The following is a 13,731-nucleotide window of genomic DNA, read 5'->3' as shown; positions in this document are numbered from 1 at the left end:
GGAGCTTCTCCAAGGGATCAAAACACTCCCATTGGAGGATGTAAGAATAATAATAATAATAGTAATACCTTTGTTTATATAGAACTTTTCAAAGTGTTTTACATAAAATTAATATTAAAACAAATAGTAAAATCAATAAAAAGCAAGTTTAAAATAAAAGTGACCAGTGTTTAGGATTTAGTGGCATCTAGATGGTGAACCTACGGTGGCCGCGAAACTCACAAAAAACACACAAGGCCCTCTCTAGAGCCAGTCTTTGGTTTGTCCGTTCTGGGCTACTGTAGAAACATGGCGGCCTCCGTGGAAGAGGACCCGCTCCCTCTGTGGATATAAAGGCTCATTCTAAGGTAACAAAAGCAACTATTCTTATTTTTAGGGGATTATACACTAATTAAAACATACTTATATTCCATCCAGATCTCCTTAAACACATCAGTCCTTTAAAACAAAACCTCCCTGATCTCCTCCGGCAGGTCGTTAAACACCTGAGGGGCCCGAACAGAGAAGGTCCGTCACCTTTAGTCTTCAGGTTGGAGTGATGAGCGACCACCAGCAGGTCAGCTATATATATATTCAGGAGTTAACCTCCCTACGAGCATTAAAAGTGATCATTCAAATATTAATATCCACTCTGAGATGGATTAATTAATGTTGTAATCGTTTCTCTATGATCCCCGCTGCGCAAATTCAGATTCAAGTCTGGAGCGACCTGATTAAAGATTAAGTTAATTATTAATCTGACCAGACATGATGTTAACTCTCAGTTTCTCACAGTTTTTGATGCTCAGTGTTACGGACACATTTGGTTATTTGAAGAATATCATTAAACCAGCAGATAGAATCATTATTAACACACAATCTACACAGTCAACAGTTTCCAGATCAACACTGAAGCAGCAGTGACTCAGTGTGTGATGATCAGACAGCAGCTCAGCACCGTGTGAACTTCACATGACTGTTTCAGACGGGATGGAAACACACGAGCGTTCTGCCTGCTGCTGCTGCTCTCTCTGCAACAGGAAAACATTCAGCTCGACTGTAACGGAGACACAGCGAACGCAGCATGCAGCAGTCAGCGTTTATATCAGCATTTGCAAAGTGCAGGATCAAGTTCCAGCTGCAGGATGCAGGATAGCCTGCCTGCGTGCCTGCCTGCGTGCATGCAGCGCCGCGAGGAAGCCGAGGACAAACTTTCATGCACGTCCCCTCTCGCTTTGCTTTCTGATACGAGGATTTGGCGAGCAGCGAGGAGAAGAGGAGTGATGATGGACGATGGACCCTTCATCACTCCTCTTTTTTTTTCTCTTCACTGCTGCTGCCGTCAAAACAGAGCGAGGACAAAGTTGAGCCAACATGCCGCAGGAAGCCAGGTATGACAGGTCGGTCACATGACATGGACAGAAACACAGAGAGAGAGAGAGAGGGGGGGAGAGAGAGAGAGAGAGAGAGAGACGGTACCTCGATCGCAGCTGTTCCCCATCATCTGAGGAGAGGACACACACACACACAGTCAGACGGGATTGGCCGGATGAGCCACCACCTGTCAGCCAATGAGGTTAAGCTGTAAACGTCCGTCTTCGTCCCATGAACATCCTCGACTTGGCGTCCGACCTGCCTCTCCCTCCTCAGCACCGCATCCTTCCCTCCACCTCACATCCTCACATCCTCCTCCTCCTCCTCCTCCTCTCTCTCTCTCCACTCAGCAGTAATCTAACCCTCTCTCTCTCTCTCTCTCTCTCTCTCTCTCTGAGCAACGAGGTTTTACCGCATTTATTCAATCAATCCCTCCAACTGCACTCCTCTCTTTCTCTCTACTCTCGCTCCTTCCTGGTGTCTTCCTCCTGTCCTCTCTCTCTCTCTCTCTCTCTCTGCAGACGCTCCTCTCTCGCTCTGCAGCAGCCTCTCTCTCCTCCTCCTCCTCCTCTTCTTCTTCTCTTCCTCCAGAGCTACAGGACGCATTTATCGCTGCGCTCAGAGGATAATTACTAAATAAGTTTCCTCTCAGCCGGCTGATGTGGGACACAACTCTGGGGTCTTCTGCTATTAACTGTGTGTGTTCATCATTTAATGTGCAGCCAAACCACAATCACGCTGCAGCTAAACAATATTTTAATTATTGTTAACGAGTAATCTGATAATCAGTTTATCTATCTTGTGTTGTTTATATAGGTTCAGACTCATCCAGTCAGAATAGTTCTTTTCTAAGAGTCTCTTTATGTTGCTTTATTACATGTTGTTTATTATACATGAACTGCCCTCAGGATAAATACATAAATAAATAAATATTGATACATTTACATTTACAAGCTGCTTATTTAGTCTAAAAATGAGCCTCTTTAATTGATCTCCTCGATGTTACTGAACACAGAAACTCTACCGGATGATGTAACGATCCTGCAGGTTTATATTCTGACACCAGTTTACGTTATTTACGCTTCGTTTATGGGGAAATTTCTGATTTTGGCGGACGGCTAAGAATACTACGATACCCATGAGCCTCGGCTGCTGTTGTTATGGAGACGAAGTCAATCAGAGCGTATATGTAATACTGTCAATTGTTGTTTAATTGAAGCGCCGTGTGAGATGCGTCTCAGTTGTAAACCTGCAGTCTCTCTAACGGCCAGCAGGGGGCGACTCCACTGGCTGCAAATGGCCCCATTTAAATTAAATATGACAATAAAGCAGGGTTGGTTAGGTAACGTAAACATGGCGTAACGCAGATTAACAGAGTATAGTCACTATTATGTAGTAGTTTTAAGCATGTTTTTCGTTAGCGAAAATTAGCATTAGCATTATCACAGTCAACCACAGACAGCACCGTGCTAACCAAGCTAGCAGCTAGCATTAGGGTTAGCTCCACCCTCTCATCCAAATATGGTCACTTCTGGCTCCAAAAATTAAAGATGGCGACGGTCAAAATACCAAAGTTGAGGCTTCAAACCAATGACTGACGTCACGCTAGCTGCGTTCATCTTTCTTTTTTCTTTTCTTTTCTTTTTTTACAGTCTAAGGTGTGAACGCCATTTCTAAGTCAGAATTTCCTAATCGTAAGACAACATTCGCAGGAAATTTATCTTTTTTTTTGATTGAGGAAACTTAATTCAATGTTTTTTTTGAAGGACTTTCAGACCTGCAGGTGAAGAGTTGAACACTCAGAAATATTCCAAACCAAGCAAACATCAGGTAAGTTCAGAGTCTTTAGTCTCCCTGAAGTCAAAAATGAAACTACTGAAACAAACAAACTGCATTCAGACCCGCCCACTGATGATGTCACTTCCCTTCCCTGTGGAGCAGCCGTAGGCGGAGCATCTGATGAACGATTAATGTTTCCGTCCATCACAGCTGATCTGCAGCAGAAAACGGACGCTGCAGCTTTTTATGTCTCTGACTCGACTCTGAACACTGAGGCTGGCGATGTGTTCAGGTGCTGTGGGAGTTTTTTGTGTTTGAAGCCTGTTGCAGATTTTGTTTTGTTGAGGTTTGGGGTTTTCCACAGTGAGAGCCTGAGGCTGCTCACTTCCTCCCATCTCAGATGTTTTGATAGCCGGGAGAGATGCTGGAAGAGACGTTGTGGTGCCGAAATGTTTTGTGCAGAACAAAAACAACATTTAAAGGAAAACCAGAGGTTGTCGGCTTACCGACATGATGGTTAGTAGCAGCCAATTATGTAGCAGTTTACTACTGTTAAAGTACATAAGTATTATGAGCTTGACGTAGTTAAAGTATTGCAGTAAAAGTACATAAGTATTATGAGCTTGATGTAGTTAAAGTATTGCAGTAAAAGTACATAAGTATTATGAGCTTGATGTAGTTAAAGTATTGCAGTAAAAGTACATAAGTATTATGAGCTTGATGTAGTTAAAGTATTGCAGTAAAAGTACATAAGTATTATGAGCTTGATGTAGTTAAAGTATTGCAGTAAAAGTACATAAGTATTATGAGCTTGATGTAGTTAAAGTATTGCAGTAAAAGTACATAAGTATTATGAGCTTGATGTAGTTAAAGTATTGCAGTAAAAGTACATAAGTATTATGAGCTTGATGTAGTTAAAGTATTGCAGTAAAAGTACATAAGTATTATGAGCTTGATGTAGTTAAAGTATTGCAGTAAAAGTAGTGGTTTGGTCCCTCTGACTGATATATTATTATATATGACATCATTAGATTATTAATAGTGAAGCATCAGTGTTAGAGCAGCATGTTACTGTTGTAGCTGCTGGAGGTGGAGCTAGTTTACACTACTTTATATACAGTTAGCTAGTTTAGTCCAGTGGTTCCCAACCTAGGGGTCGGGCCCCTCCAAAGGGTCAGCAGATAAATGTGAGGGGTGGTGAGATGATTAATGGGAGAGGAAAGAAGAAAAAACAAAGTTCTGATACACAAATCTGTTTTCAGTTTTTGGACTTTTTCTCTAATCTTTGATTTTTGCTGAAATATTGGATCATTTGAACATTTATTGAAATGAAAGCATGTGAGAAGTTTAGAGGGAAAAATCACTATTTGGTGGAGCTGTTAACAACTCATAGACATGTGAAATGTGACCCCGACTACACACTGCTTTTTGTAAGACGTCAAAAGCCAAAAAGGTTGGAAACCACTGGTTTCATCTTTAACAATGTGTTGTATTTTAAAAGCTTGTTATATTATCCATTGTGTCAAATCTTCATCTGAAAAGTAACTAAAGCTGTCAAATAAATGTAGTGGAGTAGAAAGTACAATATTTCCCTCTGAAATGTAGAAAGTAGCATCACATGGAAATACTCAAGTAAAGTACAAGTACCTTAAAACTGTACTTAAGTACAGAACTTGAGTAAATGTATTTGTTACTTTCTATCACAACGTTTAAATCTTCTCTACAAACATGTCATGACGTTGATATTTGTGACACAGGGAATCAAACCAACAACCGTCTGCTCTGTGAGTGTCAGTGTGTTCAGGGTTAACCTTCCTCCTCCTCCTCCTCCTCCTGCTGCTGCTGCTGGTAACGAGATATTGATCTGAGGAGACTCGTCACGGCTCAACCAATCAATCGTTCGAGAGGATTCAGAGACTCTGTGACCTTCACAGACCAGGACACAGTCAGACTGGAGACCAGCAGCACATCCCATAGTGATCCAGATGTTTAACGACGTTTAACGCAGACATGGAAGACTGCAACTAATGATCAATTTCATTATTGATTGATCTGTTGGATCATGAAGGACAAAGAAAAGCTGCAAATCATCACATTTAGACGCATTTTTGCTTTAAATAAACAAAATATTTGATTATAAAAATAAAGATTAATTACTTAATGTTGCCTAATGTTGTTTTATTTTATTGCCAAAGATTGATCAATATGAACACTTAACAGATAAAACACGTTAGATAAGAAAGAAATAACTTCAGATAAAGACAAGAAATAATAAATAAAAAAATTAAAAATATATAAATATAATAAAAAATAAAACATTAAATTAAAAACAAGTATATAAAAAATGTAAAATAGAATAAACATTAATTTAAATTAAATTGAAATGCTGTGGACATATTTTCCTACTTGTTTCTTCTTTTCTTCATAACTATAAAATCAATAATAATAATAATAATAATAATAATAATAATAATAATAATAATAATAATAATAATAATAATTGATTAGTATAATCCTTCTGCTCTGATTGGTGAATGTCAGTATTTTATTATTCTGGTGAGTATTAATGATATAGAAGCTGATATTCTATATTTGTCTTCATGTTTAGACTCTGATCAACAGTATATTGATCCGCTGAGTATTGATCCGTCATCACTATGAACACTGCAGGGTGAAGTTTACAGAAGCACTGTTTGTTTGTTTGTTTGTTTGTTTGGTTGAGCAGCTGATTTAGAGATGAATAAAACTTTTTAAACATGAAACTAAACATGTGTGATCTGGTTTTAACGTCTTCAGGAGGAACTAATGAGCTAATGAGGGGGGACGGTATTCACAGACGGACTGACAGGTTGTTAGTTTTCTTCATCAGACCTTTAAATGTCTCCTGTGTGTTTATATTATATTATATCATGTGAATATGTGCAGAGAAATATGAGAGACATGTTTGGATGTTTGTGGTTATTTAGAGACACAGTTTGTCCAGCAGAGGACGCCGACATGTTAATATTCACACTGTTAAACATCCTGAACATCATCTGTGGTTATTATCCTTTAATAACCTTCAGATGTCCTGGATGCTCCTGTCACTCAAACACTAACATGTTCATACGGATCAGAACCAGACGGACAAACATCCACATTCACTTGATGCTGTATTACAGTCTCATCAACTTAACTGTAGATAGACTGTAGTAGGTTCTATAGAGAGCTGCACATCTGACTGTATTTACACTGTAAACACATTTATACACAACATTTACACCAGCAGCAGCAGCAGGTAAAACAGCGGCCCGTGGACCAAATCTGGCCCTCTGGAAAAATATATTTGGCCTCCTGACAGATAAACCTTTAATGTTCCAGATGTTTCTGTTCCACAGCTGTAGCCTGTTCAACCATCACACAAACAGCTGGCAGTGGAACAGAGACGGTGTGCTGATGCCTTGTTGCCTGGACAACAACAATAATAACAACAACAACAACACCAACACCAACAGTACTTTCAGTCAGCCATGAATGAAGCAGATCACAGAACGTCTCCAGTCTTAAACAACAACACAGAACATTTATCTGTGAGTCGTTTTTAGCCGAATGAGCTTTAAAATAAACTGTTAGTCGTCATTTATTAACGACATCAACCCTGAACAGAATTATAAATCAATAAGCTGCATCCTTTAATAACATAACTGCTGCGTCCTCATATACACAATAAATATAATATATAAATATACAATAAATAAACTGATGTAACTTGTTGTTTCTGCTGGAAGGTTTTATTGCTGAGTGTCAGTAAAGTTCAACATCATCACTAAATGTAATGTAATGTCTCCTCTGTTGACTTTATATGAAGTTTACTGATAAATAAAAATGAGTCACTTTATCAAAGCATCTTCACTTTACTGTCAGCGCCTTAAACTGTTGCACAATACTGTAGATCAGCTGATAGATCAGCTGATAGATCAGCTGATAGATCAGCTGATTCTCTAAACTGTCAGATATCAGCTTTGTCAGTCAGGCTCTAATATATTGATGAGTAAATATATATATATAAACAGTATATTACTGCTGTGTATACATATATACTGTATATATACTGTATATATACTGTATATCACTGTGTGTCCTGCTGCTCTGCACCAACCGGCTGAGACTAATTCCTGGGAGACACAGTTCTCAGGTAATAAAATGTGTCTGTTCCTGCAGCTTTCACATTCATTTTCAGGTTCTGTAGTTGTCGAGTCGGGGGGGGTGGGGGGGTGGGGGGACGCTGCTAAAAATAAGTCAGAGAGTCAGTGGTTTAAAGTTACTAAAGTACTAAAGTACATTTACTCAAGTTCTGTACTTAAGTACAACTTTAAGCTACTTGTAGCTCATTAACTGGCTGCAGTTATTGAGCTACTTTGCATAACTACAGATCAAAGTTGTACATAAAACATCATTATATAAACTGTCTTATTAAAGATGAAACTTTTGGCTTGTGACACTTTAGATCAGTGACGTCATGACGACTGGGCTGGACGTGTGTGATCAGTGACGGAGGCTGTAGATGATATTCATAATGTTCAGTTCAGATAATAACAGCAGCGCGGGGTCGGCGTCGCTGTGGACGTGTTGCTGCAGGTAAAGGTGAGCAGGTGAAAAACAATGCAAACACTGTTCACAACTGTCACTGTACAAACTCATCCAACAGGAACATGAGCTTCCACATGTTTGATCGGCCAACAAATCACGTTGCCAGGCGACGACCAGCTGTTAAAAGTTCAGAGTGTTTCTGATAATCTGATCAGATTATTACATTAAATTACAAGGATGAAATGTTCTGTTCAGTCATTGATCTTTACAGAGTACGAAGCAAATCACTCAGATTGATCAGTTGATTAATAATTATCAATATTTGCCAAATATTAAATGAATCACCAACTATTTTGAGGCTTTTTTTGAAGGAGGAGAAGAAGAAAACGTCCAAATTCACTGATTCTAAATGTGAATATTTTCTGGTTTCTTTAGTCTTTATGACAGTAAACTGACGTTTGATGACATCATGTTGGACTTTAGGAAACACTGATTGACATTTTTCACCATTTTATGAATCAAACAATTAATCAAGACAATAACTGACAGATTAATTGATAATGGAAATAATGGTTAGTTGCAGCTTTAACTCAAATCTTTTTCAGACAGTGAAACAGTGAAACTGGAGCAGCAGTGAATAATGTGCGTCTATTATTTTCTATATAATCCTACAGAAGATGGATGTTTGTCACTACAGATAAACAATAACACACGTAGGTTTTAAATAGTATAAAGACGCAGTAAACAGAGGAAGACTACAGGCTCCGACATGAACATGTGGTCTGAGCATCACGAGCAGATGATGAAGTTTATATCACACAGACCCTCAGATACATAAAGTATAATATATAATATTATATATATGCAGATGTTGATGTGCTGCCTGTAAACACAGATTGACAGTAAGCAGGTAAACTGTTGCTACCTGTCTAACCTGGTTATTTAATCTCATGTAAACACAACTCTGAGCGTGGGCGGCGCTCTAACACAGGCCGGTCTGTGTTTGAGCAGCGAGGGAGGATGAATGGGAGGGTGTGATGTCATCGCAGAGCAGCGAGAGGAATGCTGGGAATGCGGCGGCTGACACACGATGAACTCTCTCTCCCCGAGCGGACACACCTGACACGCTGGAAACGCCGACACAAACACCGATAATCTGCTGATGAAAGAAGCCTTTTGTGTTCAGACTGTCTGCTGCGCCGGGTGGAGCTCCGACACCGGCGGGTCGAGGGTTCAATTCCCTGAGAGCTGCGGGACGCGGCGGGGCGGCGGCGAAGATTAAACACTCATCAGTCTGAACTGAAGCTGATGTTGATGTTCTTCATCTACAACATCACAAACAGGAAGTCATCAGCTGATATCATGTAAACACCTGCAGGATTATATATTATATATTAATGCAGATTCATCTTCATGTTAAACGTGCAGTTTACAGTCCAGCTGTGTTATAATATCACAGCTGCAACAATTAGTCAATCAAAAGAAAAAGAATCTGCAGCTGTTTAGATCAAGTATAAATGTCAAACATTTCTTGCTCCAGTTTCTCAAATATGATGATTTGTTGCTTTGGAATTAAATATCTTAAGTTTTATCAGACAAAACAAAACATTTGAAGATGTTACGCAACGATTAATCAGTTAAACAACAGAGTGATCTGCAGATTAATCGATAAAAAGATAAAATAATCATTAGTTGCATCGCTGCATCATATTGTTTAGTGGAGAGCAACGTTCAACAAGTGAATTAAATCTTCTACTTCTAGTTAAAAATAAACGTCCTGCTTCGGTTTAATGAGCCGCCGTGTTACACGTCATCCTCCGTCAGCTGACGTTAATATACGACTAAATATGCGACGTTTTCTCTCAATGTGATGAGAAACTGTTTGTATTTATGTTCAAAACGTTGATACTGAACAACTTTACGCTCATAAAAACACCTGAAGTAAAAATCTGCAGCAGTATCAAAGTGTTTGTGGTCGTGTTCAGTCAATAAATAACAGAATCAACATGATGACCCGTCCTGTTCTCAGCTGTCAGCAGATTCACGGATCAGCAACAAATATTCAAAGAATTCAATGTAGAGAGAGAATGAAACCGGTTGTGTTTGTGTGGCCGCCTCCTCTCACAGCCTCACATTCCTCTGAATGTATCAGTGTTACTACTGAGGAGCAGCTTCTTCCCTCCAGCTACACCGTGACACCGCCTGCAGGAGGCGTTCAGGCTCACTGCTGACTGTAGGTCAACACACAAAGAAAACACACTTTAAAGGATCATTCTGCTGATTTTCTATATTTGTCTTCATGTTTGGATCCAAACCAACAATGAACTGATCTACTAACCAGTACTGTGTTTGTATCAAAGCTGATATATCTGATTAAAACACGTCAGTGAGTCTCACCGCTGCACTGCTCCTAATACGCTGCGGAGGAAACACCGGGACCGTCAGGGAGGTGCAGTCAGGCGGCGGAGCAGAAGCCTCTCATAATCAGCAGAAACGGCCGATGCCGATATTTCATTTTAGAGCTTTTATCAGCCGATACCGATGACGTGCCGATAATATCATTCATCCCTATTAGAAACGGCTCCAAAGACTAATAACAGCATCATGTTTTCAGTCTCTGGAGAGTAGTTCTGTGTCAGGCAGACGCTACTGAGCATGTGCAGGAACACGGTTCTGTTTACAGCTTCACAACTTCTTGACTTTATACTGAAGCTCTTTGAGAAATTTATAATGTAGCACAAAGTGTGAAAACACGCTTCAAGCTGCTGCAACGACTACTGACAACAAAATAAAGTTTAGTTTTTTATTAAATACTCAAAATAATCCAAAGATCTGGAAACAAAACAAGTGAAACTGAGTAACAGACACACAAGACTTCAAGCAGAAACTACCAGCAGATTATTTCTTCAGTGACGTTTACGACTGATCAAACTCACCAGATGTCCTGACTGGTGATGTGCTGTATCACAGTTATAAGTTTATCACAGTAAACTGTATTATTGCAATAATCAAAGAGTCTTAAAATCCTACTTTTAGTTCTAAAATACAGTGAAATGACTTGACGCTGTGACTCACTGAACTGGTCTGAATGTTGCAGCTCTGTTGATTAATATTGACAGTTTAAACACTGAACAGACAGGATCTCAGAGTCTATAAACACTCATTTATAAGCACACAGACCATAATAACAGGAAGTCTATACTGTTTACTGCAGGCAGAGCTGACGCTGACCAACGAGGAAGAACGTCTGACATCTGAACGCAGCAACTTTATCAGTTACATAAACTGAAGACTGAGCAGGTTAACCAATAGAAAGCCGGACAGACAGGAACTGGTTCTCTGGTTATTCTGCCTTAGTGTGACCAGTGTGACCAGTAGGAAGGAACAAAACCACTGACGAAGACATCAGAGCTGCTCTGCTGAAAACAACAACAACCACAGTAATGATGGTGCTGGAAACGGTCGGCGGTATTGATACCGGTGAACGTGTCATGGCGGTGAACCAGTACATCTCTGGTCCAGACCTGGAGAACCAGTCATGAACAGACAGTCTGACATCCAGGACCAGTCTGTCAACCAGCTCAACGCCTCGCGACAAGGACGCCGTTCTCATGAAGCCGCAGAGTGTAACAGAAACCACATTTACAGCCTCGGTTAGAGAGGAAGAGCAGCCTGAGGAGAAAAACAGCTTCGTCACTCCTGATGAAGCTGATGATACGATGCTACATGAAAACAACAACTCAGATCTGTCTGTTCATACAGCGGGTTGAATACTGGAGGTCGACCATCGTTACTCTGAAACATCTCAACAACTACTAGATCCATCTGGATTCATCTTCCTCAGAGGATGACTCCCTCTGACGTTTCCTCCAGTATTTAAACTCTGAGTCTGGTTTCATGTTGACCAGAGAAGATAAAGAGATTAAATATATCGAGTAGAAGTTCAATGTTCTTCTGTCACATCACACCAGGAAAAACCCCAATCAATCAAATCTAATAATAAGAATAGAATGAAATCAAATTAAAATCAATAAATAAACAGCTTGAAGTTCTGAAGAATATCAATAAAGTTAAGTTTAAAGCCGCAATGATTAGTTGATTAATCGATTAATTGCTAATTATTAAATAAATTGCCAATTATTTTGATAATCAGTTCATCTCTGAGTCATTTTTTGAGAAGATTTTTTCTGAAATGTGAATATTTTCTGGTTTCTTTAGTCTCCATGACGGTAAAATGAATATTTTGAGGTTGTAGACAAAACAAAACATTTGAGGACGACGTCTCTGGGAAACTCTGACATTTTATGGAGCAAAAGACTAATCAATTAATCGAGAAAATAACCAACAGATTAATATATAATGAAAATAATTGTTATTTGCAGCCCAGTCAAGTTGTGTAAATTGTTAATATAAAGCAGGTTATATTCGTAGCGAATGAAAACAGCGGTCTGTTCCTTTAAAAGGACGCCTCATTCAGTAAACTGGAGACACAATGATCTAATTACAGCTGAGCCGAGGACAGCTGCAGCGCCGCGGTTCAAACCAACCGCCATCAGCATCCGTTAATAATGAAGCGGCCGAGTGCACGCAGCCGGAAGACTCAGAGCGACAAGAGACGACGCCGCCGCACCACTCACAGGAGAGAAACACCTGAACGCCATCAGACCGCAGCCGTCTGCAGGTCAAAGGTCATCTGACACAGAGCAGAAACTTTCACGTCGTCATAGTTGACTGAGAAACTAAACGATGTTTTTGGTTCATGAGAGGAAACGAACATCTCAGTGTACAGTAAACCAGTTAACCATTTATTAATGGGCAGAACATTAACTGGCAACTCTTCTTTATAATTGATTTAAAAGACATTCACTGTTCTTCTACAAAGTGATGATTTGATGTTTTTCTTTATATTCAGTAAACTGAATATTTGGAGTTTTGTTGGTCATAATAAGACATTTAAAAGACGTCAACTTTGGTTCAGGAAATTTATAAACAGCATTTTTCTCTATTTTTGACATTTTATATACAAAGTGATTATTGGATTAATCTGAAAAATAAACAGCAAATTAATCGATAATGAAAATAATCATAAAGTAAAGATAATCAATCACCAACCAGAACCAAACACACATAAACTACAGAAATAATCAGCTGATCTGAGAGGAACTTTAAGGCGACGACAAAGTTTATTTTTGCAGTAATAATGTCTGAAATTACAGCGCGTCGCTCACGGCGATGAAGCTCCACTAACATCTGAAACATGACGAGGAGACACAACTACATTCAAACAAAACGATGGTGAACAACTGGTTTAATCATTAAAGGATCATTCTGGTGATTTTCCAAACCAACGATGAACTGATCTTTTAACAACTATCGGTAGGTAAGAGTCACCTCTTGACTTTGTTCTTCATTGTAAAGAGTTTTATTATAAAGTCAACAGGTTGTTTCTGCACATGCTCAGTAGCGTCTGCCTCACACAGAACTACTCTCCAGAGACTGAAAACATGATGCTGTTATTAGTCTTTAGAGACGTTTCTAAACAAACTAACATGACCAAACTCTTCATGATGAAGGAACATGTGACCCAGTGCAGCGGTGTGACTCACTGACCTGTTTTTAATCAGATATATCAGCTTTGATAAACACACAGTACTGGTTAGTAGATCAGTTCATTGTTGGTTTGGATCCAAACATGAAGAAAAAATATAGAAAATCACCAGAATGATCCTTTAAACAATGAAAAGTTTTTTAAAACAGTAACTAAAGCTGTCAAATAAATGTAGTGGAGTGGAAGTATAAAGTAGCATCACATGGAAATATTCAAGTAAAGTAAAAATACCTCAAAACTGATCCAGTACTTCAATAAATGTACTAAGTTACTTCCCACCAGCCTTCAGGTATTGTAGAGTAGAAAGCAGAGTATTAATAAGTAAATGTGTTTCTTCCCTGAGCTGCGGATCACTTTGTGTATCCAGCGCGTCACTTCTGATCACTTCTGATCCTGATCGATAACTGTCCGTCAATAACTGA

At 39.3% G+C, this 13,731-nt stretch overlaps 3 protein-coding genes across 7 annotated transcripts in view; 2 read left to right on the top strand and 1 right to left on the bottom strand.

Moving 5' to 3' along the window:
- Positions 1-13,731, top strand: part of LOC137194785 (tripartite motif-containing protein 16-like) — a 200,704-nt gene that overhangs the window by 46,818 nt on the left and 140,155 nt on the right. The gene's annotated exons all lie outside the window — the stretch shown is intronic.
- LOC137194786 (tripartite motif-containing protein 16-like) overlaps positions 1-13,731 on the top strand; it is a 192,258-nt gene that overhangs the window by 38,372 nt on the left and 140,155 nt on the right. The gene's annotated exons all lie outside the window — the stretch shown is intronic.
- rasal2 (RAS protein activator like 2) overlaps positions 1-13,731 on the bottom strand; it is a 92,026-nt gene that overhangs the window by 33,721 nt on the left and 44,574 nt on the right. The gene's annotated exons all lie outside the window — the stretch shown is intronic.

Source organism: Thunnus thynnus, chromosome 12, assembly GCF_963924715.1.
Source record: "Thunnus thynnus chromosome 12, fThuThy2.1, whole genome shotgun sequence".
Classification (NCBI taxonomy): domain Eukaryota; kingdom Metazoa; phylum Chordata; class Actinopteri; order Scombriformes; family Scombridae; genus Thunnus; species Thunnus thynnus.
Note: the sequence above shows the minus strand (reverse complement) of the source record. Positions and strands in the feature narration are given on the sequence as shown.